The following is a 27,232-nucleotide window of genomic DNA, read 5'->3' as shown; positions in this document are numbered from 1 at the left end:
TAGACGCCCTGATCCCCTTACCTCCCAGCCAGGGATAACTCTGAGGTGTGCATATTCCAACTCCCCCTCCCCGGATGAAGCTTCAGACGCCCGTGTCTGTGGCTGGCTTGATAGTGCACCGTTTATGGGCCTCCCTTCCTCGCCCGTATCCCTTCCCCACTCATCTGCTGGAGTTTCCTGGGACCACTGCCCAAATATTCTGAGTGCAAATTTGTGCTCAAATCCTTGTCCCGGCGTCTGCTTCCGAGGGAATTCGCGGCAACTCTGCTCTCTTCTTGTTACCATTTGGCTTATCCTTTCTTCTCATCTTTGCAACCTTTTTAAAAAAACTTCATAGCTCTACTTTTTCACATCTTTTGCTTGCACATTTTAATAGTCATTTCTACTTTCTCATAGCTTGCATCATCTGTAACCCCTCACAGCCCTCGCTCTACCACGTGCTGTCTCTTTACATCTTTCATTCACTATTCCCACTGCTAACTGCCTCCCTCTTCTCATTTCTCAGTTCAAATCCCACAGGAGGGAATCTGATGGCCCAGCTCATCTATTTTGCATAAAGCGCTAGCCGGCCCATGGATTGGGTGTGCTTGGGTCAGCTGATCACAGCTGGTCCAATCAGCTGTGCTGGAGGAGGGAGAAGACACAGCAGTCTTTTCTATGGGCAATTGACGCTTTCTCAATTTTATTTTAAGTGTAATTTCAACTTCTTGCCAATCAGAGTGTCCCGCTAAGTCATGGAATTCTGAAGCCGACATGGGTTTGTATACATTAAGATGTGGCCACCTAGAAACTGACCCTCAGCCAGGCTGTGGGCAGGACCTTTTCTGGGAGAAGCCTGTGTACCTGACGCCAATGTATTTGACAGGGTTAGTACCCCCAGCTTCCTGTGGAAAAAAAAAAAACAAAAAACCTATTATTTAATGGTTACAAAAAAGCTTAGAAAATATAGAAGAACACAAAGGAAGAAAGTAAAAGCCACAAGAAATCCCAGCACTCTGAGATAATCACTCCTTGCATTTTAGGGCCTTTCCTTCTGTATATGTGTGTGTGTGTGTGTGTGTGTTTATATTTAGAGGGAATATTTCTCCCCATAAAGGAGAGCTGTCCTACATAGGCTGCTTTTAATAACCTGCTTTTTTCCACTTTATCACTGAACATTTTTCTGTGCCGTTAAATATGCTTCTACAGCCTCATTTTAGGTCAGCCTGGTCTTCAAACGCAGGGCTTCCTCCCTGCATGAGCTGCCTTCCTAGCCCTCCCCTCCCCAGGACGCTCAGCTACGAAAGGCACCGATTGACACAGGTAAATCTAATGAGCTCCTCTTGCTCCCCTCTACAGAATTTCAGCTAAACATACGCGGCCAGCTGCCATGTGGGGCCCGGGCTGCCTACCTTGGAGGGAGCTTCCCTGACGGCCCCAGACTCTCCGGGGAAATCACAGTCAGCTCTCTACCGCTTCCTCATTCCCCACATGTGCTCTGCAAAGCCAGCTCAGGACAGCGTAAATTCAAATGATCAAAAACTCAGCGCTGGAAGCTCCCTTAGGAGACGGCTCCAGCCCCTCCGAGTTAGAAATGAGGAACCAGGCCAAGAGAGGGGAAGTGACACGTCTGCACTCTGCTGGGAAGCGGGTGGCAAGGTGAGGGCTCAAACTTGTGTCCCCATGACCAAGCGCAGTCTCTTCTTGCCGCCACCCTAACACCTGCCGCAGGGGCGGGGGTTCTCCTCGTGGACCCACCTGCCCTGCAGGGTAGGGTTTCATTCCCAAACCCCAGATGGAGTTTGCCAACTTAAAGCCCTAGCCTGAGGAATGACCTTAAGGGATGAGGCCGCCCTGCACCTCCCACCCACCCAAGCCTCCTGCTGGATCAGGTCCTTGTTTCACATCCCTGGGTGTGGTGTGGTTAGTCCAGCTGCCTTTCTGGCAGTCTGCAGTGGCCAGGCCTTGGGGCTAAGTAAACATTCTAGCAGCAACAGGCCTTCCTGTCTCTTAGAGCCTGTGCTGGGGAAATGTCTGGGCTCCGGAGAAGCAACAGAGAAGAAGGAGGCAGCAGCTTTGCAGACTGTCACTAAGGCACAGAGCCCTGCTCCAGGCCTCAGTGCTCCGAGTCGGGAGCAGACTGCAGTGGTTGGAGAAGCCCCAGGAGTCCACAACGTCCCTGCCCTTCCACTATCTTCCGGAGATGCCCTCAAGGTTGACCCCAGCCTGCACTGGGAGTCTCTGGTTACTGGGAGAAACTGTAGGAGGCTTTGCCCCTGTGCGGTTCAGAGACGAAAGCCAGTTCACTCAGTATGAACTGGGAGGAGGATCCCAGTGCCCCATCTGCCATTCTGAGGAGTCAGGCTCCTGCCTGATTACAGAGCCCTGGGGCCTTACATTTAAGCAGCATGAATGGAATTCCGAGGCCTTATTTTTCCCTTTACTAAGCCTGAGCCCCAGCCTCAAGGATCCCCCAGGGCCCAGGCCCAAGGCAGAGCTGGGGCTGCCCGCTCTCTTCCTGGCAGCCGAGGCGTTTCCTTCCCTCCATGGCTCTGCCTTAGAGACGCAGGCTGCTTTTACCCCACGGTCTCGCCCGTGTCTTTCTTCCAGGGGAAACATTTGGTGGCTGTGAGCCTTCTCCAAGTTCAGATCCCTTAGCTCTTTTTCTACATCTTAAAGCACATGCTGCCCCATCTCATCTTCAGTCCCCTTGCCTCCCCTGCAGATTTCCTCATGTGGCAGGTAGGACCGAAAATTCCTGCTGGCCACCATGTTTGCTGAGAACAAACCCAGTTTTCATATCTTCTTAGAGACCAGAGAAGCAGGACAGCAACTGACCCTGGGCAAATGACAGGTGGGCAAACTCTCCAGTTTAATGGTGATAATAGGTCATTCCTGATTTCCTCGACTGGGAGCAAAGCCTGATGCCTACCAATCCTTCACCCCAGCATCCTCCCTGCCAGGAACTCTTTGCTAACTCTCACACTCCACCTCCAGGCTAGGAAACCAGAATTCTGACTCTATAATCTTTGTGGGTTTAGAAAGTCCACTGTGATTTCCACTCTGTCAAAGACAGTATTCATTTTCACCACTGCAAGCCCACAAACGTAGGGCGCTTCTACCATCACTGTGGGGAAAGGAGGGACACGCCTCTGGAGGAGAGGGTGTGCCCGGTGCAGCTGATCTGCGCATGGGCAAAAGGTGCCGAGCTTGGCTGCCAAGAAGAAGCAGGGAGAGTTGGAAGGGGAGGTGGAGACCAAAGGATGGGGAAGGGAGTGGTGAATGAGGAGAGAAGACAGGAAGTGTGCTGTGCAACCAAGCCCTCAACTCACAACCCTGCTACATGTAGCGACCGCCGGCATAAGGGGGAGAACCAGGCTCAGCTGACGGCCGCCCTGCCTGCTTCTGCTTCTGCATGAAGCCAAGAAGCAGGCAGGGCCAATATTCCAGGCAGGAGCAGCTACAGAGCTTCCGGGCCCCAGTGCAAAATGAAATTGTGGGGCCCCTTGTTCAAAAATTATTAAGAACGTCTAGATGGAGACCGCAGGTCAGAAAACCAAGTGTGGGGTCCTGGGTGAGTGATTCCAGGGCTGAGACTGGTGTTTTGCTGGGTTGAGCTGATTGAGATGTAGTTTATTAAGGTTAAAAACAGAAACAAACTTGGGGAGGGACATGATAGGATTAAATCGAGGGATGGAAGTTACATCAGCAACAGCTAATTATTGAGGACCTGCTATATGCATCTGTCTTCTAAGTGCCTTATGAATGTTACCCAATTTAATCTTATGACAGCCATAGAGGGTAGGCACCATTGTCGTCATCATCATCTCCCAGCTGAGAAAGCTGAGAGGCACAGAAATGGATATAAAAGCACTGTGTAACCATACTGAAAAGGGTTCTTTAACCATTGTGACCATGAGTTAGCTGACCAGTTGAGTAATTTGCTCAAAGGCAAAAAGCTCCCTAGTGGGAGAGGTAGGATTTGAATGTGGTCTGGGGCCCAGGCCTTGATTCACCATTTGATGCCACTGCCTGTCTGTAAACACAAAGCACAGTTCAGCCAAGGGATGCTTCCTTACAAGAAACCTATCTCATTGTAGCAAAGAAAGTTCTAATAGAGGTATTTGGAGAGGCATGGGCTGGAGACACTTGAAAATAGGCAGGAGGGCCCTTCATCAAGGGGAACCTGGCATTGCTGGGGGGTTGGATTAAATAGCAACAACCCAATAACAAGAGCTGCCACTCTCTCAGCATTTGTGATAAGCCGGGCCCTGCAAGAAGTGCTTTGCAAGCATCTTTAGAGCCCAGGATGTTGGTACCTTGTCCCCGTTTTACAGGAGAGAAGCCCAGAGTCACAGAGCTTGGAGCTGTCACTCCTCAGTGTCAAGAAGGTGGACTTGAACCCAAACCTGACTGTCTCCAAAGCCCTTGCTTCCAACAGCTGTACAATATGGGGTGACTCTTAAGGTCCTTCCCACTCCCAAGATGCTGTAATTCTCGGTCTCCACGGGTAAATGTTTCTGTATCCACCCATGCGATTTCATTTTAGCCTGTGTTGATATTTTTACCGAGAGCTTGGAGACTGCTGGGGGCCCAGGAGTCTCTTCCCTGTCTTGAATCAGTCCTCTGGAATGTTGGCCCAAACCCTGGCCAGATCGTTCTGATTCCTTCTCCTTCACATTTTACAATCTGGGTTTCCGGTAAGCGCCAGTGAAGGCCCGTGCCTCCGATTTCATCCTTATTTAAACAGACGGCTTCGTGAGTACTGGCATACGGTCCAAAAAAGCTGGTGAACTCTCACTTTCTCTGAGCTGGGAAGTCTGTGGCAGCCCCTGTACTCAGCCCCCGTACTTAGGGCTAAAGTCATGGGTTGCAAGGGCTGTGGTGGAGGATTAAACTAGAGCTTTCTCTGGTTTTTTTCTCATCACTTCCAAACTAGCCCCCAAGGATTCCATCATCTGGTTCCAGAATTGCAGGCACCAGCAAATCCCTAAGGATCTGATCTGGTACCAGGGCACAAGTCTCTGGTTCCTGTCTAAGTACTCAGCTCTTCCAAAGACCTATGGTGTCACCTATATTAGTATCCTGTGGCTGTTGTGACAAAGTACCACCAAGTTGGTGGCTTAAAATAACAGAAATTTATTCTCTCACAGTTCTGGAGGCCAGAAGTCCAAAATCAAGGTGTTAGCAAGACCACGCTCTCTCTGAAGGCTCCAGGGAGAATCTGTTCCAAGCTTTCCTCCTTGGTTCTGGTGGCCAGTAATCCTTGCTGTCCCTTGGCTCGTGGACATATCACTTCAGTCTCTACCTTGTGGTCACACGGGAATTGATGCTGTTTGTCTCTGTTTGCATGTCTCTTCTTCTCTTCTTATATGGACATCAGTCATCTTGGACTAGGTCCACCCTCATCGTAACTTGATTACATCTGCAAAGACCCTATTTCCAAATAAGGTCACGTGTGCTGGTACTGGAACAGACCTGAGACCCACACCAGGAGCAGAGGTCCAGCATTTCGCCAGGACCCTGAGCAGCGCCATCCTCAGCTGATGGTGAGCTGAGAAAGGAAACCAAGCCATTGTGTTAAGTGCTTTGGACCCGCTGACACCAAGGCTCTCTGAAACAGCTTCCCCACAGAGGGCTTCAGACTCCTTTCTTTCATGTCTGATCATCTTTCTGAAACCCAGTTTCTCCATCCATAAGACAAGCTCATGGAAGCTGCCCAACCCCATCTCAGAGAATGGCTGGGAGGATCAATACCAAGACTTGTGCCGGCTTCTTGGAAGCTGTGTAGACATGCGTTATGCTCACCCATCCCCTTGGCCCTTGCTTCCATCAGGTCTTTGCTCAGATGCCACTGCACTAGAGAGAGCGTCCGTGACCAGTGTATCTAAACGAGCACCATCCACCCTACCATCCCCTTTTAACTCGTTATCCAAATCACTGACTCTCTGACATATTTATTTACTCGTTGTCTATCCTACCTGTTTTAGAATGTAGCTCTGAGGGGGCAAGGGCTTTGTCTCTTTGTTCCCCTGTGGTAGCCCCAGTACCTGCAACAGTGCCTGGCACATGGCAGGCACTCAGTAGTAACTGTTGATTGAATAAATGAAGAGCTTAACATAAGGTCGCAGTTCTCACTTACATGATGGAAGAAGAGCAGATTTTCCACGAGGACCTAAGCTCCATGAGAGCAGGAAACTACGGTCATTTGACTCATTGCTATAGTCCCAGGGCCTGGCATGAAACAAGGTGCTTGACTCTTATCTGTTAAGTGAATGGATGAGGAAAAGACTGCGGGAAAGACAGAAACCATCCTGTTCTGACTTCGGGGAAGTGAGAAGCCAAGGAAGGCTTCGGCTGGGCAGACCTGGACCTTGAGGGGTTTTGGAAGGTGGGGGGAAGGAAGAGGCACCACTTAGCTCAGAGGGGCAGAAGGCACAGGCTGTGTGAGCAGCGAGGGTGGCCACAGGCAAGGCTCCTTTGCAGAGTCAGGTGCCCCACCGGATCTGAACAGGTTGGCGTGGAAGGTGGCGAGGCAGAGTGGTTGCCTCTGATTATGAATTACTCAAACGCCGGCTGAAGTGAGACTTCTCTCTTCTCCCAGCCCTAGGCATCAGGGACTTCCTGAAGAAACAATTTCAAGTGTGGAATGTGGAGGGCTATGGTGCTGGGCCTCCTCTCCTCCACCCCCTCTGGCTTCACCGTCGATCTTAGTCTTTGCAAAGGCCGGGGCGAGTCTAGAAGTAACTGCTTCTCAGGCAATTAAACCACTGCCAATTTTACAGGGCTGAATACGTCAGAGGATCGTGTTACCTCCATCCTTGGGCCCAGAGGCCGTTTTCTCATCAAACCTAACAGGCTTGTGAGAGGAGCCGACATCTGGTGATAAAGCAGACATGCGGTCTCCCTGCTCCTGTCTCTTTCTGATCACTGATCTTCCAACAGCTTCAACCCTCGGGGCTGCTGGGGTTCGGGGAGGGGGAAGCGCCCTCCCCTCCAGCACCAGGGAAGCCAGGGGTTCCTTGAACACAGGTCAACACCTTCCATGTCACTTCAGAAGGACAGGCCCCAAAATTCAAACCGCCCCAGGAGAAGCCGCAGACTGGTTTAAATTAATGCCAAAGTGCAAATGACTAAGCGCAGAGCTTTGGTCCCTCGAGGGCGGATTATACAGAGCGTGAGAGGAGAGGTGGTGCCTTGAAAGAGAGTGGACGCACAAGCCCGGTTCTCCGCCTACCACCCGAGGGGCTGGAACAAGTTCATTAACTGCTCAGCTGTAACTACAGGAGCTCGCTGCCAGGGCCAGACTGAGCGGCCTGCAGCTCCCTCCGTGTGCCAGGCCCCACCCCCGACTCTGGCCATCTCGCAGGAACCTTGTGGCCTGGAAAGTTCCTCTCCTCTTTTTCCAACCTGACTCCTCATCTTTCTGCCTCCCTGGACGTCTTCTGAGGGTTGGATGGACAACTCTGTGTTCATAGAGTGAAGTCAAGCTCGGTCTCCCTCCTGCCTCCTGTCCTCCCCGCCCCTCACCCACCACACACACACACACACACACACACACACACACACACACACACACACACGAGACAGGAAGAACCTAGAGGCCAGGGGTCATTTCTTGTCCTCCTCCAGGTGCGCATTAGGAACCAGCAAGTATCTCTTCAATAATTGAGAGTTATCTCTGTTAAGGAAAATTTTCCAAAATGTGGAAATAAAGCAAGAAAATGACTACACGTCCTTCCAATCGACTGCTGAGGCCTCCAGGCTCATCAAGGGTTATTTTTCTCTAGGAGAACCTACCTGCGTTTGACTTTGTTATGATTGAATAGAGGCCAGACGCAGACTGTTACACGTTAACTTGCTGATTTTGCTTCCGTAAAGATGGAGATGATTTCTTCCTGGTAGAAAAGATAACCTATGACTTTGTTGCCGTGTAGAATATGAACCAGTTTTGTTACCTAACCTATGGGTCTTATTCTGACATCCTTTTTCTTTCTTTTCCCCTCTTGCCTGTAAGTACTTCAAATAGTCTTAGTCAGTTTTGACATCCCACTGGTTCCCTCAATATTTAACAAGTTTTAAGGTTTGACTTGTGTTCATTCTATATTTTATGAGCCATTTTTTAAAAAGAGCCGTGGTTTTAACTTTTTGAAAATCATATTTTGACATCTTGTAGGAATTTTGAGAGGCCTAAATAATGCCATTCAGCAACTGTCACGTTTTCTTAAAAGCTAAGTATAGTGCTAAACACTCACTCAATCCTCATTACAACCTTATAAAGCAGATCTTTATTTCATTGATGAGGACTCTAAGGCTCAGAGAGGCTTAGCAGCTTGGCAAAGCCCTGGACACATAGCGCGTGCCGGGAACTTCACTTGCCCTCTTGGTTAATCCTTATCACAGGCTCATCCCACAGGGGTCACAATCCCTATCTTGTTGATTAGAAATGGGAGGTTTAGTTACTGGTCCGAGGTATCGCTGTGCGTGGCCAGGTCAGGGTTAGAAGCCCCACACCTACATATCCCTCAACGCTTTTTTTGACCAAGTGACTTAGCTGCTGGGAAAGTCCATCACGCACCACATGTTACAGAAAATGTTCATTTCTCTTCCATTGGACAGTTTAGTGGGAAGGAGGTGTAGTTGAGATTGGTAGGTAGCCCCCTAAAATTGCATCCATTTTCATAATAACAGAGCCCCAGATTTTGAGGTGGGCCCTGACCATCCCAAATGAAGATTACATTTCCCAGTCTGATTTGCAGCTGCATGTGGCCATGTGATGAAACTGTGGCCAATGGGAGGTAAGTGAAACTGTCACGTGGCTCTTTTAGGAATTTCCCTTAAAAGATAGTTGAGTATCTTTTCCCCTGTGCCTTCTTCCACCCACCTACTAGGAATACGGATATGATGTCTGGAGAGCTAGCTGTGATCGTGTTACCACAGGGGTGCTTGTGGCCCCGAGGAAGTTAAAAGAATGAGCTGGAAGGAACCTGAGTCCCAGGGGCTTGGCCAAGCATCATACCAGCCCTGGACTTCTGGCTTCCCACTTTTATGTGAGGAAGAAATAAATAGCTGTCTTACATAAGCCACTGTTTTTGTTTTTGTTGTTTTGTTTGTTTTTTGGGTTTTTTGGATCTCTATTGCTTGCAACCAAAAGTAATCCTAACTGATACAGCACAAAGAACGTGGAGGGGAGCCCCAGAGGCAAAGTTGGCCTTCTACACGGCAGTGCTCAGGGGTGGCCTTGATTCTCAGAGCCAACCAGAACAGCCCTGGAGAGCTGGGTAGCTGGACCTGTCGGGGAGATCAATGTTGGCTGCCAACCAGCCACCGCTCACCCTGACTTGCGTCCCTGCTCCCTCCTCCAGGCCAGCCCTGCCTCTGTTTTACAGCATCATCTGGAGCTGCCTGCAAAAAAGATGACTCCACACAGGCCCCCAGCATCTCTCCTCCTCTGGGTGGACAGAAATGGCACGTCACCAAAACTGCAGTGAGGACATCTTTGAAGCACTGGGTTCTCGCCTCAGTGACCATGAGGAGGAAACACCTTCTGTTCTGCTCCTCGGGGCTCTGCCCCCTCAACAGTGCAAGAATAAAACACGTCCATCTCTTCAACAGAGACCAGCAAGGCAGAGCCCAGAGCCTCTTAACTTGCTAGAAATGTACAGCTCAGCTTTGCCCCCTCCTGGGCCTCTGGAGGAGGAGGAGAGGGTCGGACTCCCTTGCAGATGCCAAGGGGGCTGGGGAGGCTTCGGGGCGGCGTTCTTTGCTGGCAGCTGTGAGACTCCCAGAAGGAAAGAACCAGCAGAGGTGGTGTTTTCTGCCAGGATGGCATCGGCCTCCCCTGCCCGGGGCCCACACCCAGATCCCAGGTCCTGGCTCGGCCACCCACTTGGCCATGTGATTTTGGACACAAGGTGCACATGCCTCAGTTCCCCATTTGTAAAACAAAAATTAGGATGGTTCCTGTCTCCAAAGGCAGCTCTGAAGACTAAATGAGATATTCCCAGTAAACTTTTAGACATCTGGCACATAGTAAGTGCTCAATAAAAGCTGCTTGTCATTACTTTTGGAGAAAAATAATGACACAAGGTAACAGTGCTCTTCCCACATGCCAGGCACTGTTCCAAGCACCCTACCTTTTTATGCTCACAACTTTAGGAGGACACTACAATCACACACTCCCCCCATTTTATTGATCAGGAGACTGAAGCTCATTTGGGGCACAAAACCTAACTGCAGCTCCACTGTCTATACCCTTGAAAAAGGAGGGAGGAAGGAATCCTGATTCCTCACCAATTGTCGGCCCCTTATTTCCACAGCACCCCTGGGTCCTTCCACCACAGGTTTTAAAATGCTGCTGTCTGGCACTGTTTACAAGAGCCAAGATGTGGAACCAACCTAAATGACCATCGCCAGATGATTGGATAAAGATGTGGTATATATATATATACACACACATACATATACATACAATGGAATACTACTCAGCTGTAAAAAAGAATAAATGCCATTTGCAGCAACATGAATGGACCAGGAAACCATCATTCTAAGTGAAGTAAGCCAGAAAGAGAAAGAAAAATACCATATGATATCACTCATATGTGGAATCTAAAAAAAAATGACACAAATGAACTATTTTTTAAAAAAGAAACAGACTCACAGATATAGAAAACAAACTTATAATTACCAGGAAGGGAAGTTGGGGGTGCAGGGATAAATTGGGAGTTCAGGATTTGTAGATACTAACTACTACACATAAAATAGATAAACAACAAGGTTCAACTGTATAGCACAAGATATTCAATATCTTGTAGTAACCTATAATGAAAAAGAATATGAAAAGGAATATATATGAATAACTGAAACACTGTGCTGTACACTGGAAATTAACACAACATTGTAAACCAACTATACTTCAATTAAAAAAATGTTTTAATATAAAATTTTTTTTTAAATTGAGGAAAACTGCTGCTGCCTGGGCTTGCCTCGCTCTCCCCAGGTCCACCTCAGCCGGCCCTGGGGCCCCTTCCCCGCCCCTGTGGGACCCCCAGTTCTCTTGTGCAGTGCAGTCCCCCACTGTTGTTTTCGCTCTGGTTCCTGTGGTGAGGAGTTACTTCTTCCACGGCTCCCTTTTCTCTCTGCTCATCAGGCAGTGAGGCCGCCTTCTCCATGGAGACAGAACACCTGCTTCACCCCTGGTTGTGTGGCACCCACGCCCGGGCTTGCCTGGCACCTGCGACCTGGAGCCACTACTGACAGTGCCATGGGGTCTGAGCAGAATGAAAAGAAGGAGACCCCTTCAGATGTGGCATCTCTCTGACCCCTGTGTGCACAGGCCCTTTCTCGAGGGAGCCAAGCTGGCACGTGGGGACCTTGCTGCCTGCCCCGCCCTCCTCAAAGCATCTGACCTTCAGCATCTCATTTAATCCTCCCAATCTCCCACCCAGATGAAGACAGGGTATCTTCATTTTCCTCTGCTCAGCCTGCCGGGACGAAGTACCATGGACTGGTATATAAACAACAGAAGCTTATATCCTCTCAGGCCAGGAGGCTGGAAGTCCAGATCTAGGTGTCCTGGGGTGGATTTCCGCTGCAGTCTCTCTCCATAGTTCGTAGAAGGTCACCTTCAGGTCGTACCGTCACATCGTCTTCCCTCTGTGTGTGTCCCAGTCTCCCCTTCTTATAAGGATGCCAGTTACATTGCATGAGAGTCCACACTAATGACCACATTTTACCTTAATTACCTCTTTAAAGACCCTGTCTCCAAATACAATCACATTCTGATGTCCTGGGGGTTAGGACTTAAATGGATTGTTTGGACTTAAATCAATTTGATACCCACAACAGGGTAAGCGCTATTATTATCCCATTTTTTAGTCGAGGAAACTGAGGCCCAGAGAGAGTGAGTAATTCACCCAGGTCCACAGCTAACAGAGGACGGAATCTGAGCCATGACATGCTGACTCTGCAGCCTCACGTGGAAACACTGCCCAGACGCTGCTCCAGCCCGCAGAGGCAGGTCTTGGACCATCAGCCTTTTTCTGAAGCGGAGACATCAGGACAGAGAGGCGCAACGTCTTGCCCCACGCCGCTGACAGGTGGCAGTGTGAGAACTCCAAACTGGGTGTGCTGGCTCCGAGCCCAACTTCTTTAAACTACCCTGCCCTCACCTCCCTAAATATGCGCCCTCCTTAAGAAACCAGCATAGGAATTGGTCCCAAGAAGGTAGGGAAGGGTTTGGGAATAAAAAGCAATTTTGACTTTGGCATTCCAGGGAGATTAATGAAAATACGGTTTCCTCTAGTGCCTTGACACATGGCCTCTATGCATGGCCCTGGGGTTCAGAGTTGCCCCAGGCCAAGCTGAGAGGAAGGCAGCGGAGCTCGCCACCCAATCCTGGCCACCTGCAGCCCCTCCCCTTGCAACAGCAATAGCTCCCCTAATAATACTAGTACTTTCTGGGCGACTATAGTGTGTTACACATTTTTAGTATTTTTATGCCTTGATTTATTTGCTCCTCTCAATAACTCTTTTGGGCAGGGGGTGGCATTATTATCGTTTCTATTTTATACGTGAGGAAGGCAAGGCACAGCCATTGGCCAAGAGTCCCTGGGAGTAATTGATGGGGGTTGGATGTAAACCCAAGTAGCTGCAGGCCAGCCTGCAGCTCTGGTCCGCTCCTTGCCACTGTGGTGTGGACAGTTGACAAGGAGCTAATGGGTTCACTCTCCTTCACTCATTCATCTGTTCATCCATTCTCCTACTCTGCTGGCTCTGACCCCAGCCCAGCACCAGGTTCCTCCCTCTAGGGCCTCCAGGCTTGGAGGGCAGGAGACCCCTTAAGTGGATGGCACGGACCCTATACAACAGGGGTGTGTCTATGGTGCTAACTGGGGAATTCACAGTCGGAGGAAGTCAAGGAAGGCTGGTGAGGTGCAGTGACACATACACTGGGTTTTGAAGGGTAGGTAGGAGTTCGCAGGGCAGAAACAGGGATGTTGCCACAAGAGTTCTATGGCTGGTGTGCTTTAGTTGGGGGTAGGGCAGGGGAGGAGGACAACCTGGAGGTGGAGCTTCTAGGGCGCCATGCCAAGGAGGGGGTTTCGTCCCAAAGGTCGGAGCGTTTTAAGGCCGCGATGGGACTTGAAGCAACGTGATCTTCAAGCTCAGCAGTAGCTTCCCATCCTACTCCGACTAAAATCCCAAGTCCCCACTGGGGTGTAGACAGCGTTAGGTGATGTGTTCTCCCAGCCGGGCTCCTACTTCCAGCCTCATTGCCCACCCCTCTGCGCCTCTCCGTCAGCCTCCAGCTCTCCCTGCCTTCCTGCTCCTCCCCGAACAGGCCGAGCCAGTGACCTCGACCCCGGCCCTGCAGCTCCCTCTGCCTGGAACACTCCTCCCTCCAGCGCAGTTCTGTTTAATTGGCTAATTACTTCCAGCCGAGCTTTCGCCTGGCTCTCAATAAATACTTGTTAAATGGATGAATGCGCTCTACTTCACTGTAGTCTGATTCATTGAAAGGAAGTACGCAGACAGCTCTCAGCCGTCCACTTGTGCTGAATAATTAACCAGGACACACCGTCCCCCTTCGGGGCTACCCTCACCGCCCTGTTAACTCTGGGCTGTTCCCGGGTTGCCAGCCCAACCTCCAGAGCCAATCTGGGCTGCCAGCAAAGCCAGGCTGCTTAGCAACTGAGCTGCTCCTCAGCCTGGGGCTGCATCTAACAGCCCGGCTGCCACAAACCCTTCTCGTCTCAGCCGCAGAAAAGAAGCCATGAAATTGCCTGAATTGAGGAGCTGACAAGAAAGTAAAAGGGGCCTGTTAAAATCCAACCGAAACTGAAAGACAAAAGGCAATTCCTTCCAGCGCCTTTGGCACGAGCCTGCTGCTGGAAAAGGGGAGAGGGAAGTCTCTCCCACTTCTGACCTCCCTACACCTCCCTTTGCCTGGGAGGAGGGTCTTGGGAGCTGCTGGGTGACCTTGGCCTTGGGTCAAAACAAAATCACTGTCCAGGTTATTAGGGAAAGATGTTTCTGACAAATTTTGGATGGTCATAATAGCAATAAAGTCTTTAATGGAAAAGACCCCCTGACCTGAATCCTATTTCTCCCCGTGGAAGCAGAATGTCAAAATAAGTTGTTTTGTTATTTATGACTCATTCATGTCCACCCTGGGAGCTTGCTTCTTGTCGTTCTTCCCTGTCTATTTCGGAGCAACACCACCACCAAAAAACAACAGTGGGTTCCCAAATCTGGCACCCTAGCTCAGTGCTCAAATTTATTTCCCATGTTATTATTATTCTTTCCTGTTGAATGGCAACATTAGCTGATTATAAAAAAAAATCAAGGCCCTTTTCCAGAAGTTGTAGCTGAAAATTCATTTTTCGAGATTGGATCTGATTGCAGAGTGTCTTAACAAACAGGGGGTGGAAAAGCTAAACCATTTACGCCTGGAATCCTGGTGAAGAAATTAGGGTTTAATGAACCCTGAAACAGCTACCATCTTCCCCTGTCTAAGGAGAAAAGAAAATGTGATTCTAAATTTTAAATGTGAACCAACAACTGGTTTTGAAATTGTTATTTAGAGATAGTGGCGGTGGGGAACTCTGAAAAGCAGGTGTCTTCACACTTCAGGGGAGAGATTTTTCTCTTGGGAAAAGCTCAGGTAGCCCCTGTGAGAGGCTAAGGATAAAATCTGGATGCCAAGTTTCCTGTGATTCTGTGCATGTGGATGGTGGGTTTTAAATGCGCAGAACGTCCAATTTGCCAGGAGCTCCTTGAGGCTTAGGTAATTGTCTGGCAGTCTTTGCAGGCTCTACTTTCAGTGGGCTCAGGAGGAAGACTGCAAGGCACAGTGATTTCCCAATATTTGCAAATTGGCAAGCTGCGAAGTTTTTGAAAAGGCAGGTGGGGATTGGAGAGCCCAGAGCGGTGGGTTGAAATCCCAGCTCGGAGGCGCGCGCTTGAGCGGGTTCTCCATTTGGGCACCAGATGGCGCCAGCAGCCTTCCCGGGCTGAACCGCCTCCCCCAGCGCGTCGGGGTCAGAAAGAGAAGGCTCCCTGTTCTCAGCAAAAGGTCCACGAAGAAGTGGCTGTGAATACAAGCCCGGAATGGCTTTCCCTGGCTTGGGGACGTGGGTGTGTAAGGTCATCAGTGAATGTGTAGAGTCCTGCATGGCAGCACGTGGGCTGGTCAGAAGGTTAAGAACCACTGCTTTGCACTGTCATACATCACTTTCCAGCTGTTTCTTTAGAGGAGGGGTGGATTCCCTCATTGAACCTCTTTTATCTTGCCTTTATCTCCTCAGCAGCGCAGCCTACCTCCACCAGCTACCAGAGATCGTCCCTAAAAGATGTTACTCCTCTGTTTTGCCAGAAACTGCTTGTTGTCCACTAACATTAATTTTTCCTTCTTCCCCACTTGATTAGAGGGCTCTGAGCAGCCAGAGATCACTCAGTACATGGGAGTCACCACCCACAGGATGGGGAGAGATGCTGAGAGGCTCAGACAAGGAAGTTTGCCTCCCTCCCAGTTTTGTGCATCATATCCATGGTGCGAATGCTGTGTCTGAAGTCAAACATTATTCTCCCAAACTTGGGAGGTGTCTCTGTGTACAAAGGGACATAAAGAGTTGGTTGTTTGAGGAATATTACTCAGCCATAAAAAGTAATAAAATAATGCCATTTGCAGCAACATGGATGGACCTAGAGATTATCATAGTAAATGAAGTAAGTCAGACAGAGAAGAACAAATTTCATATGATTATACAGTTAAGCAGTTACAAACACCATTGCAAACATATCAGATGGTCACCGATGACAAGAGGGTCCTGCTCAGTTACAATCTCCTCCATCTGACTGTTCCTGATAATATAGTGAGAGACAGAGAGATAGTATTTTTCTGTCCCTTGGAATTGATCCCAAGGAAGGCTCTGGATTTGTCCTGCTTGGGTCTTAAGTCACTTCTCCACCACTCACCCTTGTCAGGGGGAGAGGAAGCTCTGGCCAGGCCTGGGTCATGGGATCTGTTAGCAGGAGAAAGGAAATGGGGAAGCTTGTTGAACAGAGAAAGAAGAACCATAAAACCCATATTACACTGCAGGGTGATTCCCTTCCCTGCTTCTCCCACCCCCACAGACCTGACCCAGCTCTGATGCCCAGAACCCTGATGGCAGCCATCAGGGCCAGCATCACATGGGGAGCAGTGTTTTCCTGGAGAGCCCTGGACAGTGGTGAGATGTCTCAGAGCTGAAACATACAAGTGAGCCTATGCTTGAACTTATGTGAGACAGCACCGTGGGGACCCCTGGCCACAACCACGGGGAACTCTGGGTGGAGCTGAACCTCTGTGTGGGTATCATATTCAGGGCATTAATATCACTGGATGTCACTTTTTACCACAAACTCATCAGACCTAGGACCCCTAGGTGATTGTACAGGTGAATGATCTCTTATAATGGGCCATCTACATTTTTTCCAAACCCTTTACCAGAATAAATAATTCTGCAGTTAGTTTCCTTGTCATTAGATCTTCACACACACTCTGACTTACTGCCATTTGTGAAAGTTGAATGTGAGAATAGACAGTGAACAAGCTGGGGCCAAGGAAGCCTCTGGGTGACAAAGCATGGCTTAGCCAGCACTCTTTGGGTTGCAAGCAACAGAAACACAAGTCAAGCCAATTTCAGCAAAAGGAATATTTATGGACTCCAGAAACTGGGAGTTCCTGGAGTGGAGCTGGTTTCAGGCATGACTGGACTCAGTACTATTCTCCCTGCATTTCTCTTTGACCATTTCTCAGCTACGCTTTCCTTGGGATGGGGGCTCATACCTCTTCCTTCACGTGGCTTTGTGGGGTTTCTGAGGGGAGAGGATCAGTATGATCACAGATGGGTTCAGGTTTATATCATCCAATCTCAGTAAAAACTAGGCTCCTCTCTCCCAATGCCAGACATCAAATCCCAAGAGCCTGACTGATCTTACTAGGATGTCATTCCTGCTTCAGGACCCATCACTATAGCCCAGGGGTACCACTATTTGGTAAGTGGGTCCCGTGATCAGTAGCCCCAAAGGACACATGTGGGATCAAGGAGGCTCAGTTGCCAAAGGATAGAGGAGAACAGTTACCAGAGTAAGTGGGTAAAGGCTGCTGGCAGTTGGAAAGAAATCACGGACAAAAGCTGAGTCCTGTAGGCTGCCCAGAAATGTGTCCTGCTGCAAGGGGTTCAGGGCTGGGATAAACAGGAAGTTCTTTCCCTAAAAACAGAAATGAAACTCACTTCTGTGCGTCATGGCTCAAGGGTAAACCACACTAAGAGGTGTCACCCCCAGGGGGTTGTTTGTAGGGGCATGTTTTGCCTTGTGGTCAGTGTAGATTCAGTGAAGGACCCATCTTTTTTGAAAGATGGTACACTTTTGATGAGATCATCATCCCCATCCCCACCCCCCACTCCAAACCATTCCATGGCTTCTGATTTCCTTCCTGCAAAGCCTGCCTCTTAACTCCACTCTAATGGGCAATGGCACCATGAGACCTAGGAAAGGCCTTGAGCTTTAGGGCAGGCAGACCAGCTTGGACAGCTTCCAGCTGTGTGACCCGAGGACAAGTTACTTTGAATTTCTTATAGGGAGAGTTGGTAGTGTGTGGTGTCATGCTAGGGTCCTGGCTCCTGGCTCCTGATGTTACCCAATCTCCATTTCTCAGCCACGTGCCCTTAAGCATATGACTTAACTTCTCTGTGCCTCAATTTCCTCATCCATGAAATGGGGATAATGATAAAAGTTACTTCACAAGCTTGTTCAGTGGACTAACTGAGACAATGCATGTCAGTTGCTGAGAACAGTGTGTGGCACACAGCCAGCACTCAATAAATGTGAGCTGTTGTTGCTGTTGCTGTTAGCTTTGAATTCTCAGTACCTATCAGAGTACCTGGCTCAGAAGGAAATCTCTGTTTAATGAACCAATGGACTTAAAGCTTCATAACCTCATTTTCCTAATTTATTAAATGAGAACACTACCCATCTAACAGGTTCTTGCAATGTTTAAATGAGATAATGTGTGTAAAGCTTCCAGCACAGTGATGGGCAATTTTTATTGGCTCCTCTTCATTCTCTTCCTTCCCCTGCCCCTGGCATTCAACGACCTCCATCATTTTATGGTTTAAGTCTCTTTGGACTGCAAAATGCTGAGACCCAACTTAAACTGGCTTGTACTAGTAAAGAAGTCCTGGCCCAAGAAAGAGGAAAGTCCAAAGTAAAGCTGAATCCAGGGGCTCAAATTCAGGGGCTCAGGTGACAGCAGCTTGGCCTCCTTGGAGCTGTTTTTTACCCCCTTCAATGTTGACTTTACCTCAGGCAGATTTTCTTTATCTGGTGGTCTTCAGCAGCTCCAGATCCTCACCAGGTCTCCTAACCTCAGTGTTCTCATCTGTAAAATGAGAATACTTAATAATAGATAATAATAATTAACATCTCTATTAATATATGTAAAGTGCTTAGAACACTCCCCAGCACACAGTGAGCTTTCAATACATATTATTCCACTGCCACTATTATCATTTAGCAGTTCTAGAGGAAAAGGAGCTTCTCCTTCCACCTCTAGAAAACTCGAAGGATTGAGTCTCTTTGGGTCCCCTACTTTGAAGCAACCACCATGAGCAAAGCATAGAATAATCTGATTGTTTAGACCTGAGTTATGTACCCAGGCCTGGAGCTGGAGATACTCTTGAAGTCAGCCTCGCTCTCATGTGGCTAAGAATTGGGGAAGTTGGTCCCCCAGGAAAAGTCAAGGTACTATTAACAGAAGGAGAAAGCAGACCCTGAGCAGGGAGGAACAGCAGGCTTTCCAGTGGTTAACCCCTTGTCCCCTGAGTTGGAACAGATGACCGTCTTCCATTCCTGCCCCCAACTGTCTGTCGAAATATTGAATACCTGAACCTTGGGCATATGACTTACCCTCTCAAAGCCTCAGTTTTGCTACTTATAGAAAAAAATGAGATACTATTTTTTTTAACAAATGTTTGCTGTTAAGTTTTTTATTGTAGAAATTTTAAGCATAGTCAAAAGTAAACACAATAATAAAATGAATCCCCGAGTGCTCATCACCCAGCTTCAATAATTATCAACACATGGTCAACCTTTTTATTTTTTTTTTTAATCTCCACTTATTTCCCCCATACACTGCTTCTGGGATATTTTGAGGCAAATCCAATATATCACATCATTTCACTCATAAATGTTCCCATATGTATCTCTAAAAATAAGAACTATTTTTTTTATTTAAAGTAACCAATATGCCATCACAGTACCTAAAAATATTAATACTATTTCCTTAATGTCAATCAAAAGTTTGAGTTCAAAGTTCTCTTATTGTCACCTGGATTATTTTTCACTCCATTTATTTGAATCAGAATCAAAACAAGGTGTATACATTGCATTTGGTTGGTATGCCTCTTAAGCTTTGTTTAATCTCTAGGTTCCAACAATTATCAACACAAAATCCACCTTATTTTATCTGTATCTTCCCCTTACCCCTTGCCCACCTCTCCTTCTAGAATATTTTGAAGCAAGTTCTGGACACCAACATCATAGATTTCATTTCTAGCTATTTCAGTTGTTACCTCTAAGACTCTCACTGTCTCTTTAAAACACAATCACAATACCACTAGTACACCAAAATAATAACAATAATAATACTTTAATATCACCAGAGATTATCCAGACATTGTTTAAATTTCCCTAATTGTTCACCTTTTCCAACAGTTGTTTTCTTCAAATCAGGATCCAAACAAGCCCAGTCATTTCATTTGGTTGACTTGTCTGTTAAATCTCTTTTCATCTCTAGGTTGCCTTCCTCTTTTTTTTTTTTTTTTTTTTTTAACTTTCCACTTTACTTGTTGAAAGAACGAGGTCATTAGTTCTGTAGTTTGCCCATTCAGGATTTTGCTGAGTGCATCACTGAGATGTCACTTTCCATGGGGGTGGGAAGCTTAGAGGCTCTGACATCACACAGCCCTGGGAGAGTATCTGACCCTGCAACTTACTTGTGGGCAACTGGTGGGAATTTCTGTAACTTTTCCAAGCCTCAGTTTTTTCATCCTAAAAGGGGATAATGATACTCAACTCTTAAAGTTACTGGGAGGAGTCACTGACTAATGCATTATTAGAAATTGGGTACAATGCCTAGTACATAGTAAATGCTAAATTAATTTTTTTCTTAAAAATGGCTATTGATGGAAGCAACCCAAGTTTCTATTGATAGATGAATAGAGAAACAAAACGTGTTATAGCCATACAATTATTCAGCCCTAAAAACAAAGGAAATTTTAACTCAGGAGACAGTATGCTAAGTGAAACAAGCCAGTCACCAAGGACAAATACTGTATGATTAGTCTTATATGAGGTACCAAGAGTAGTCACACTCATGGAGACAGAAGGTAGATGGTAGTTGCCAGGAGCTGGGGGGAGAGAGGAGGGAGGAGTTAGTTTTTAATGGTACAGAGTTTCAGTTGGAGAAGATGAAAAAGTTCTGGAGATGGATAGTGGTGATGGTTGCACAATGTGAATATACTTAATGCCATTGAACTTACACTTAAAAATGGTTAAAATGGTAAATTTTGTTATGTATATTTTACAACTAAAAAAAAAGAGCAATTAAGTAATTTTGTCTAGAACCATAGCTCCAGCTGCACCCCTACCTTTCAACTCATGCCTCTTGGAGATGGCTGGCACAATTCAAATGATCACAAAAAGCTGTGATCACAAAAGAAAATGGATGTAACTGATCTGAAATCCTGGCCTGCATCCTCAAGTCCACAAATGTCCATTAGGCATGAGCTCTGAGCGAAGCCTGGCTGAGGGCGCGGTGTGGGTTCAGAGGGGAGACGAAGATGCACAGAAGTCTGATACACAGCCGCTGGCCTCCGAGGCCCTTCTAATTCCCATCAAATTAGGGAAATTTATGATAACAACACATGGCAGCACAAGGGTCTCCAGATGGTAAACGGGAGCTAGCACTACAGCCTGGGTCTCCATCCCTTCTTCAGAAAATTCCAAAGGGTTGTCAGGGAGACTGTGGCCTCACCTGCCCCACCCCACCTCCATTCTTCCCCACTGCGCCACCTAGAGGCCTGGAGGTCCTGCCCCCACCACGTGGCCATGAGCAGGGACAATCAGATTCTCTGAGAATTGAAACAAAGGAACAGAGAGGGAATGTCAGGGGTGACCCGATTAGACTCAGGCGGGGCTGGTCCTCTTGAAGGCACCTGAGAAAAGGAGCCCGCCAGGAGGGTAGGTCTTCAGGGAGACTCTGCAGAAGGAAGCTGGGGCTCGGAGAGGCACCAAGGCAAGAGAAGGTGGAGAGGTACAGAGACAAATAGTCAGATAGAGACGCTGTTCCTTCCCAGCTTCTACTTCCAGTTTCCACCCTTCAGGAGGCCCTGCGCTCCCTGCCCTGGGGCCTCTGAGATCTCTCCCCGTTCCCTCAGCCAGTGTGAGTGGAGGCCCGGGCTGGTCCCCGGAAGCCGACTCTGAGATGAAGTTAAGTGGGTGCCGTGTTTCCTGAGGACCGCCCTCGGGATGGACACCACAGGAAGGAAGAGAGGGAAGTGGGAGTGGGCAGAGGAGGAAGCTGCGCTGGGATGTGCCCAGAGCCTCAGCCCACCCATGGGTACTGGTCTGTGGGCTGCTGTAACAGAGAGCAGACGGGTGGCTTAAACAACAGAAACCATTTCTTCCCAGTTCTGGAGGCTATAATTCCACCAAAGTGTCAGCAGAGTTGGTTTCTTCTGCAGCCTCCCTCCTTGGCTTGTAGGCGACTGCCTTCCTCTGCTGTCTTCACACCGTCTTCCTTCTGTGTGTGTCTGTGTTAGGGCAGACATTTTTATCTCCTTTTTTATAAGGAAACCTGTTATCCTGGACCTTGGGCTCACCATAAAGGCCTCTTTAAAGTCCCAGTCTCAATATTCTGAGGTCCTGAGGGTGAGGGCATCAACATATGACTGGGAGGGAAGCCAGTTGGGCCATGACACCGTGAAAAGCTCTGAAGTTAGAATAACCCTTCAAAATTGTTCTAATTGGACCCAAATGGCCAGATCCGTATGGATAAGCATTGGATGGGGGCCTCCCTGGGAAGGGCATGACTTTAGGCGAGGCCACTTTCTGCAGCTGAATTGGTCCCCAAGGGACCTGACATTTGAAGATGGTCTCCTGACAGTGTCCCTACAGCTGGGGCAGCAGATCCTTCCTTGAAGGATACTCTGGGCAGTGCATCACACAGTCCACCAGTGGGTTCCATTTCTCGCTGCCAGACAAACTTTAAGACAAGGATATCATGAGGGTTAAATAAGACAATCCTGCTCAGCTCCCTGAGGGCATGGACAGCGTGCTGGTCACTGTGTCCCCCTACTGTGATAGACACTGAACCCAACACACACACGTCATCCTCTGCTGCCTCGCCCACCTGCACCTCAGAGGCAGGAAAAACTCAAGCCTCATATTCTCAGGCTTTCTTCCAGAAAAGATATCTGCTGGGTGGGGTCCTGAGAAAGTTTGTGACAACAGGGGTAGACGTGACTGGTGCTGCCACCCCCCTGCAGATGTGACACATGAGCCTGGGTGGCTATCTTACCTGCTGAGGGAATTGCAGAGAGGAGAGGGCATAAACCAGGGCTGGCAGCTGCAGACCTCCAGACTTCTTGTTAAATGAAAAGAATAAAGTCCTTTTTATTTAAAATACCATGTAGTGAGATGAACGGTGTCCACCCAAAAGATAAATCCCTGCCCTAGAACCTCTGAATGTAACATTTGGAAAAGAGGTCTTTGCAGATGGAATTAATTAAGGATCTTGAGATAGGATCATCCTGGATTAAGGTGGGACCTAAATCCAAGGACAAGCGTCCCTATGAGAGAAGGAGAGAAGACATAGGGAGGAGGTGACAAGAAGATGGAAGTGGAGATTGGAGCGACCCATCCACAGGCCAAACAATGCCAGCAATGCTCAGCAGCTCCCACCAGGAGCTCGGAGGGAGGCAGGAGATGGATTCTCCCTCAGAGCCTCCAGGAGGAACCAACTCTGTGGACACGCTGATTTCAGCCTTCTGGTCTCCGGAACCGTGAAGGAATACATTTCTGTTGTTTTCAGTCACCGGGTTTGTCATGGTAGTCACAGGAGACTAATGCGCATTGTTAAATTGTTTTCTATTTGCAGTCTGTCTTAGTCCATTCAGGCTGCTGTAATAAAACTATCTGAGACTGAGTGGCTCACATGCAACAGAAACCCATTTCTTAGTTCGGAGGATGGGACTCCAAGCTCAAGGTGCCAGCGCAGTCAGGTTCTGGCAAAGGCCTGCTTGGTTGCAGGTTAACTTCTCATTATAACCTCACATGGTGGAGGAAGTGAGGGAGTTCGGTGGGGTCCCATTCGTGAGAGCTCTGCCCTCATGACTTAAGCACCTCCCAAAGGCCCCACCCCCTTGGGTCTTAGGATTTCAACATGTGAACTCAAGGGGGCTGTAGAGGACACGGAGATCATTCCACATGCAGCGTTTGGCCTTCTCCCTGGAGGTAATAGTTGTCATTGAAGAGTCTCAATCCAGGAGGATCAGAATAGAAATGGTGCTTTAAAAAAATGGATCTGCTGTTGTTACCACTGACTCCAGACCTGTTGGGACACAATGCATAGATAAATGGTCTCCATCCGTCCCTGGAGGTGCCAGCAATTGTCCAAATGAACCACACTCTACACTGGCTGAGCCACAGATTAGTGCAAATCTCCCAGTTGGAGAGGTCTCAAGACTTGTAATTACAAAATGCAATCATTTAACAATGGTACAGTGGGGCATTCCAGTAATCCCTCAGAGACATCACATAAAGCTGCCAATTATGTGTCCTCTCGCCAAGACCTTGGTCCTTTGAGCCTGCTTCTCCCACTCATCAACCCTGCCCTTTGACAAAGATTCCCAGTGTCCCTTGGATGTTTCCAGACCTGGAGTCACTTCTCACATGCTCTTGGCTCTGACTCCATCTCAGGTTCTGCCTGTGGCCCTTTGACAACGGATTCTGACCCTTCTCACCCAAGTATTAGGCACATAGAATCAGTCCAGCCATGAGTAAAAAGTGACTTTCCACTTCATGCATTGAGCTTCCTGATACTGTTACCAAACAAAAGTTCATGTGCCCGACGCACAGTGAGGCTGTCACCGATAGATGCAACCGGTGTTCCAGGTTCTTGTCCTGTCCCAGAAAGAATTCAGAGACAAGACTTGGAGGTTAAAAAAAAAGATAAAGTGAGGATTTATTAAAGGATGGATAGTACACTCTCAGGGGAGAGCGGGCAGGCTCAGGTGAGGGGCTGCCCTGAGTTTCTTTGGCAAGTTAGTTATATAGGGTGTAAAAATGAATGGGCGGAATATTCATTGGGGAGGGAAGGGTTTGGGGTCGTATTCCCTGATTATCATCCCACCTCCACCTTCCCAAAGGGAGGAGGGATTTTTGTCCTTATTTAGTCTGGACCGGAAGTGTCATGGTGTCGGTGCATGACAGGTACTTCTGATCTGCAAGGCTAATTTTATTGAAATGAGGGCATAATGAGCAAAAGGTTACATTCAGACACTAGAAATTCCTGCCTTTTCTCACCTTTCTTTGTTCTTCTCCAGGCCACTTGTCATCCCAAAAGGCATGATCCCTTATCAGCCCTAAGGTTCCTGCTTTTCTTTTTCCGCCCAAGGAGCCCTGCTGCTTACATGATGTGTGGTGTCCTGCATTTGGCCTGTGCCCCTCCTTTCTGCCCAATTCCTGCCATTTGTTCTGTGTCCCCCTTTCTCTGCTCATATCTAGCTATCTGCCTGCTCTAACAAGGCCAAACAACCCAAAACTTCAGAGTCTGGAGCAGAGAATGATTTACTGCAGGGCCAAACAGTGAGGACATGTGGCTCATGTTCAAAAAACCTGAACTCCCTGACAGTTTGAGGGGAAAAGTTTTTATACGCAAAATTTGGGGTGAGGGCAGCAGGGTGTATGACTTTCTTCCAGGTGGTTGGTGGTGAGGTGACAGGATGATGTTCCAGGAATCTTGTGCTCAGGCTGAAGTTGTCTTCCTCCATGTGGGTGGAGACCTCAATTCCAGCAGCAGAACTCAAAGATATTGTTACGTATATTCCTTGAGGAGGAGCCAGGACCCTGCCCCACGGCTGCACTATTGTCTCCCTGCTGTTCCTCCCTTGTCTCTGTATTCCCTCCTTTCCCTTATTAGCAACTGTTTGAATCTGCCCTTTGGAACTCAAGGAAGGTCAAGGAAGCTGAATGAAGCCTATTTTTTTTTTTTTTTTAACAAAAAGGAAAGGTAGGGGGTGGTGGTTACAGAAAGGATTTGAAGCAGGGAGGGCCCCACAGGGTCCTGCTCTGTTTCAGTGGTTCTTCTCCCAATTGTTCACATCCCACCAGGCAGTCCCCGGTTAGGAGCCCCATTCATAAGCCCTAGCTCTGGGCTCTGATGGCATCACTCTTCCCCTTGTTCTGACAGCTCTGGGGGTGGGGGTGGGGGGGGTTTCCTGTGGTGGGTAATTTCATCATCGTACTTCTCTTCTCTTTTCTCCCATCCTTGGTCTAACCAATCCCCTATATTAAATTCTCTCTGTTCGAAAGACCTAGAGTGGTTTCTGATTTTCTTGCTAGATCCTGGCTAATAAACAATTTATGCGAATTTAAAATATATGTATGCTCTGGTGAAAGGACTGGCCTGTGAATCAAGATGTCTGGGATGGAAGCCGAGTTCTGCCCCCAAAGCAATGTGAAATTTTCTTTGTCTATTTTCCTTGGGCTTTGGATTTCTAACTCACACTGTTAGTGCTGAAGTAGGGGTGTGTGTGTGTGTGTGTGTGTGTTTAAAGTACACTCCTATACAAATGCATGTATATATACACATTCATATGTGTATATATGTCTAAGAATATATATTTTTTCCCATGGATAATATTCAAGGATATCTATGAAACATATGGCAGGTGCCCTTAGAGTGGAGAAGGAGGATAAAAAAAAGGTAAACAGATAAACAGCAAGTCCTGGTACTAACCAAGAACGTTAACATGACATAACTGCTGTCTGAACACAAGGTCTCAAACAATTAATTTTTTTGTGTGTGTATATATATAGAAGTATAGTCAGTTCACAATGTTGTGTCAATTTTTGGTGTACAGCACAATGTTTCAGTCGTACATGATCATACAGATATTCATCTTCATGTTCTTTTTCACCATAAGTTGCTATAACACATTGAATATAGTTCTCTGTGCCACACAACATAAACTTGTTTATCTAATATATAAATGTGTATATGTGTGTGTATATATAGATACATAGATATCAGTTGGTATCTGCAAATCTCCAACTCTCAATCCACTGCCTTCCACCCTCTTCCACCCCTGACAACCACAAGTTTGTTCTCTATGTCTGAGAGTCTGTTTCCCCTTTGCAAATGTTCGTCTTTTTTTTTTTTTCAGATTCCACATATAAGTGATATCATATGGTATTGTCATATGGTTAGCCCTCTGCCTGACGCCTCATTGTCTTCTCCCAGTGCCTTTGCTCCCTGAGGAAGCCTCTCAGGACCGTCCTTTCTAGACTCTGAACTCCTATAGCACTGTCATGAATATCTGATTCTTTTTTTTTTTTTTTTCTGCCCCACATTTTTTTCCTTTTGGGGACTTTCCTTCGTCCCAGAACTCTGGGATTCTGATGGGCTGTCAATCAAGGGCCAGGACTTGGCCACACATGAATGAACATAAAACTCATGGGCCACAGGGACTGACCCAGGGATGGACCAGGGACCAGAATGGGCTTGGGACAGGAAGTATCTCCCTTCTTTCTAAAGGACCTTGGCTGGAGCTGGCAGGCATGCCCTTTTCTATAACATGGAAAAACAGTGGCAGAGAATGAGGCCACATGGAGGGAAACAAAGCTGAGAACTGCCCAGAGAGAGTCCTGATTACATGACAAGAGTGCTCTGGATTCGGCCATGCCCGAAGCCAATGACCAAAGGAGTCTAGTGCTTGAGCCAGTAAATCTCGCTTTTGCTGAAACTACATTGAATTTGGGTTCCCGTCACTTAAACCAAGGGTCTTGAACAACTCAGCCTCTAATTTTCAGGACGACTCATTTGGCACATAGCTCATGACAACCAGTGGAGCTGGTTCCTCTGAATGTCCCACCTCTTCCACAGCAAGCTTGGGCTCATGTCTGTGTCAGGGCAATCAGGCCA

At 47.9% G+C, this 27,232-nt stretch overlaps 1 long non-coding RNA gene across 1 annotated transcript in view; it reads right to left on the bottom strand.

The window, feature by feature from the left end:
• Window positions 1-19,002: 19,002 nt before the first annotated feature.
• LOC141579413 (uncharacterized) overlaps window positions 19,003-27,232 on the bottom strand; it is a 30,746-nt gene continuing 22,516 nt past the window's right edge. Inside the window, exon 5 of the long non-coding RNA XR_012510698.1 lies at window positions 19,003-23,638. This is a non-coding gene — a long non-coding RNA (uncharacterized LOC141579413). The remainder of the gene's footprint in view (window positions 23,639-27,232) is intronic.

The sequence above is a fragment of the Camelus bactrianus genome, chromosome 2, assembly GCF_048773025.1.
Source record: "Camelus bactrianus isolate YW-2024 breed Bactrian camel chromosome 2, ASM4877302v1, whole genome shotgun sequence".
NCBI classification, from domain to species: domain Eukaryota; kingdom Metazoa; phylum Chordata; class Mammalia; order Artiodactyla; family Camelidae; genus Camelus; species Camelus bactrianus.
Note: the sequence above shows the minus strand (reverse complement) of the source record. Positions and strands in the feature narration are given on the sequence as shown.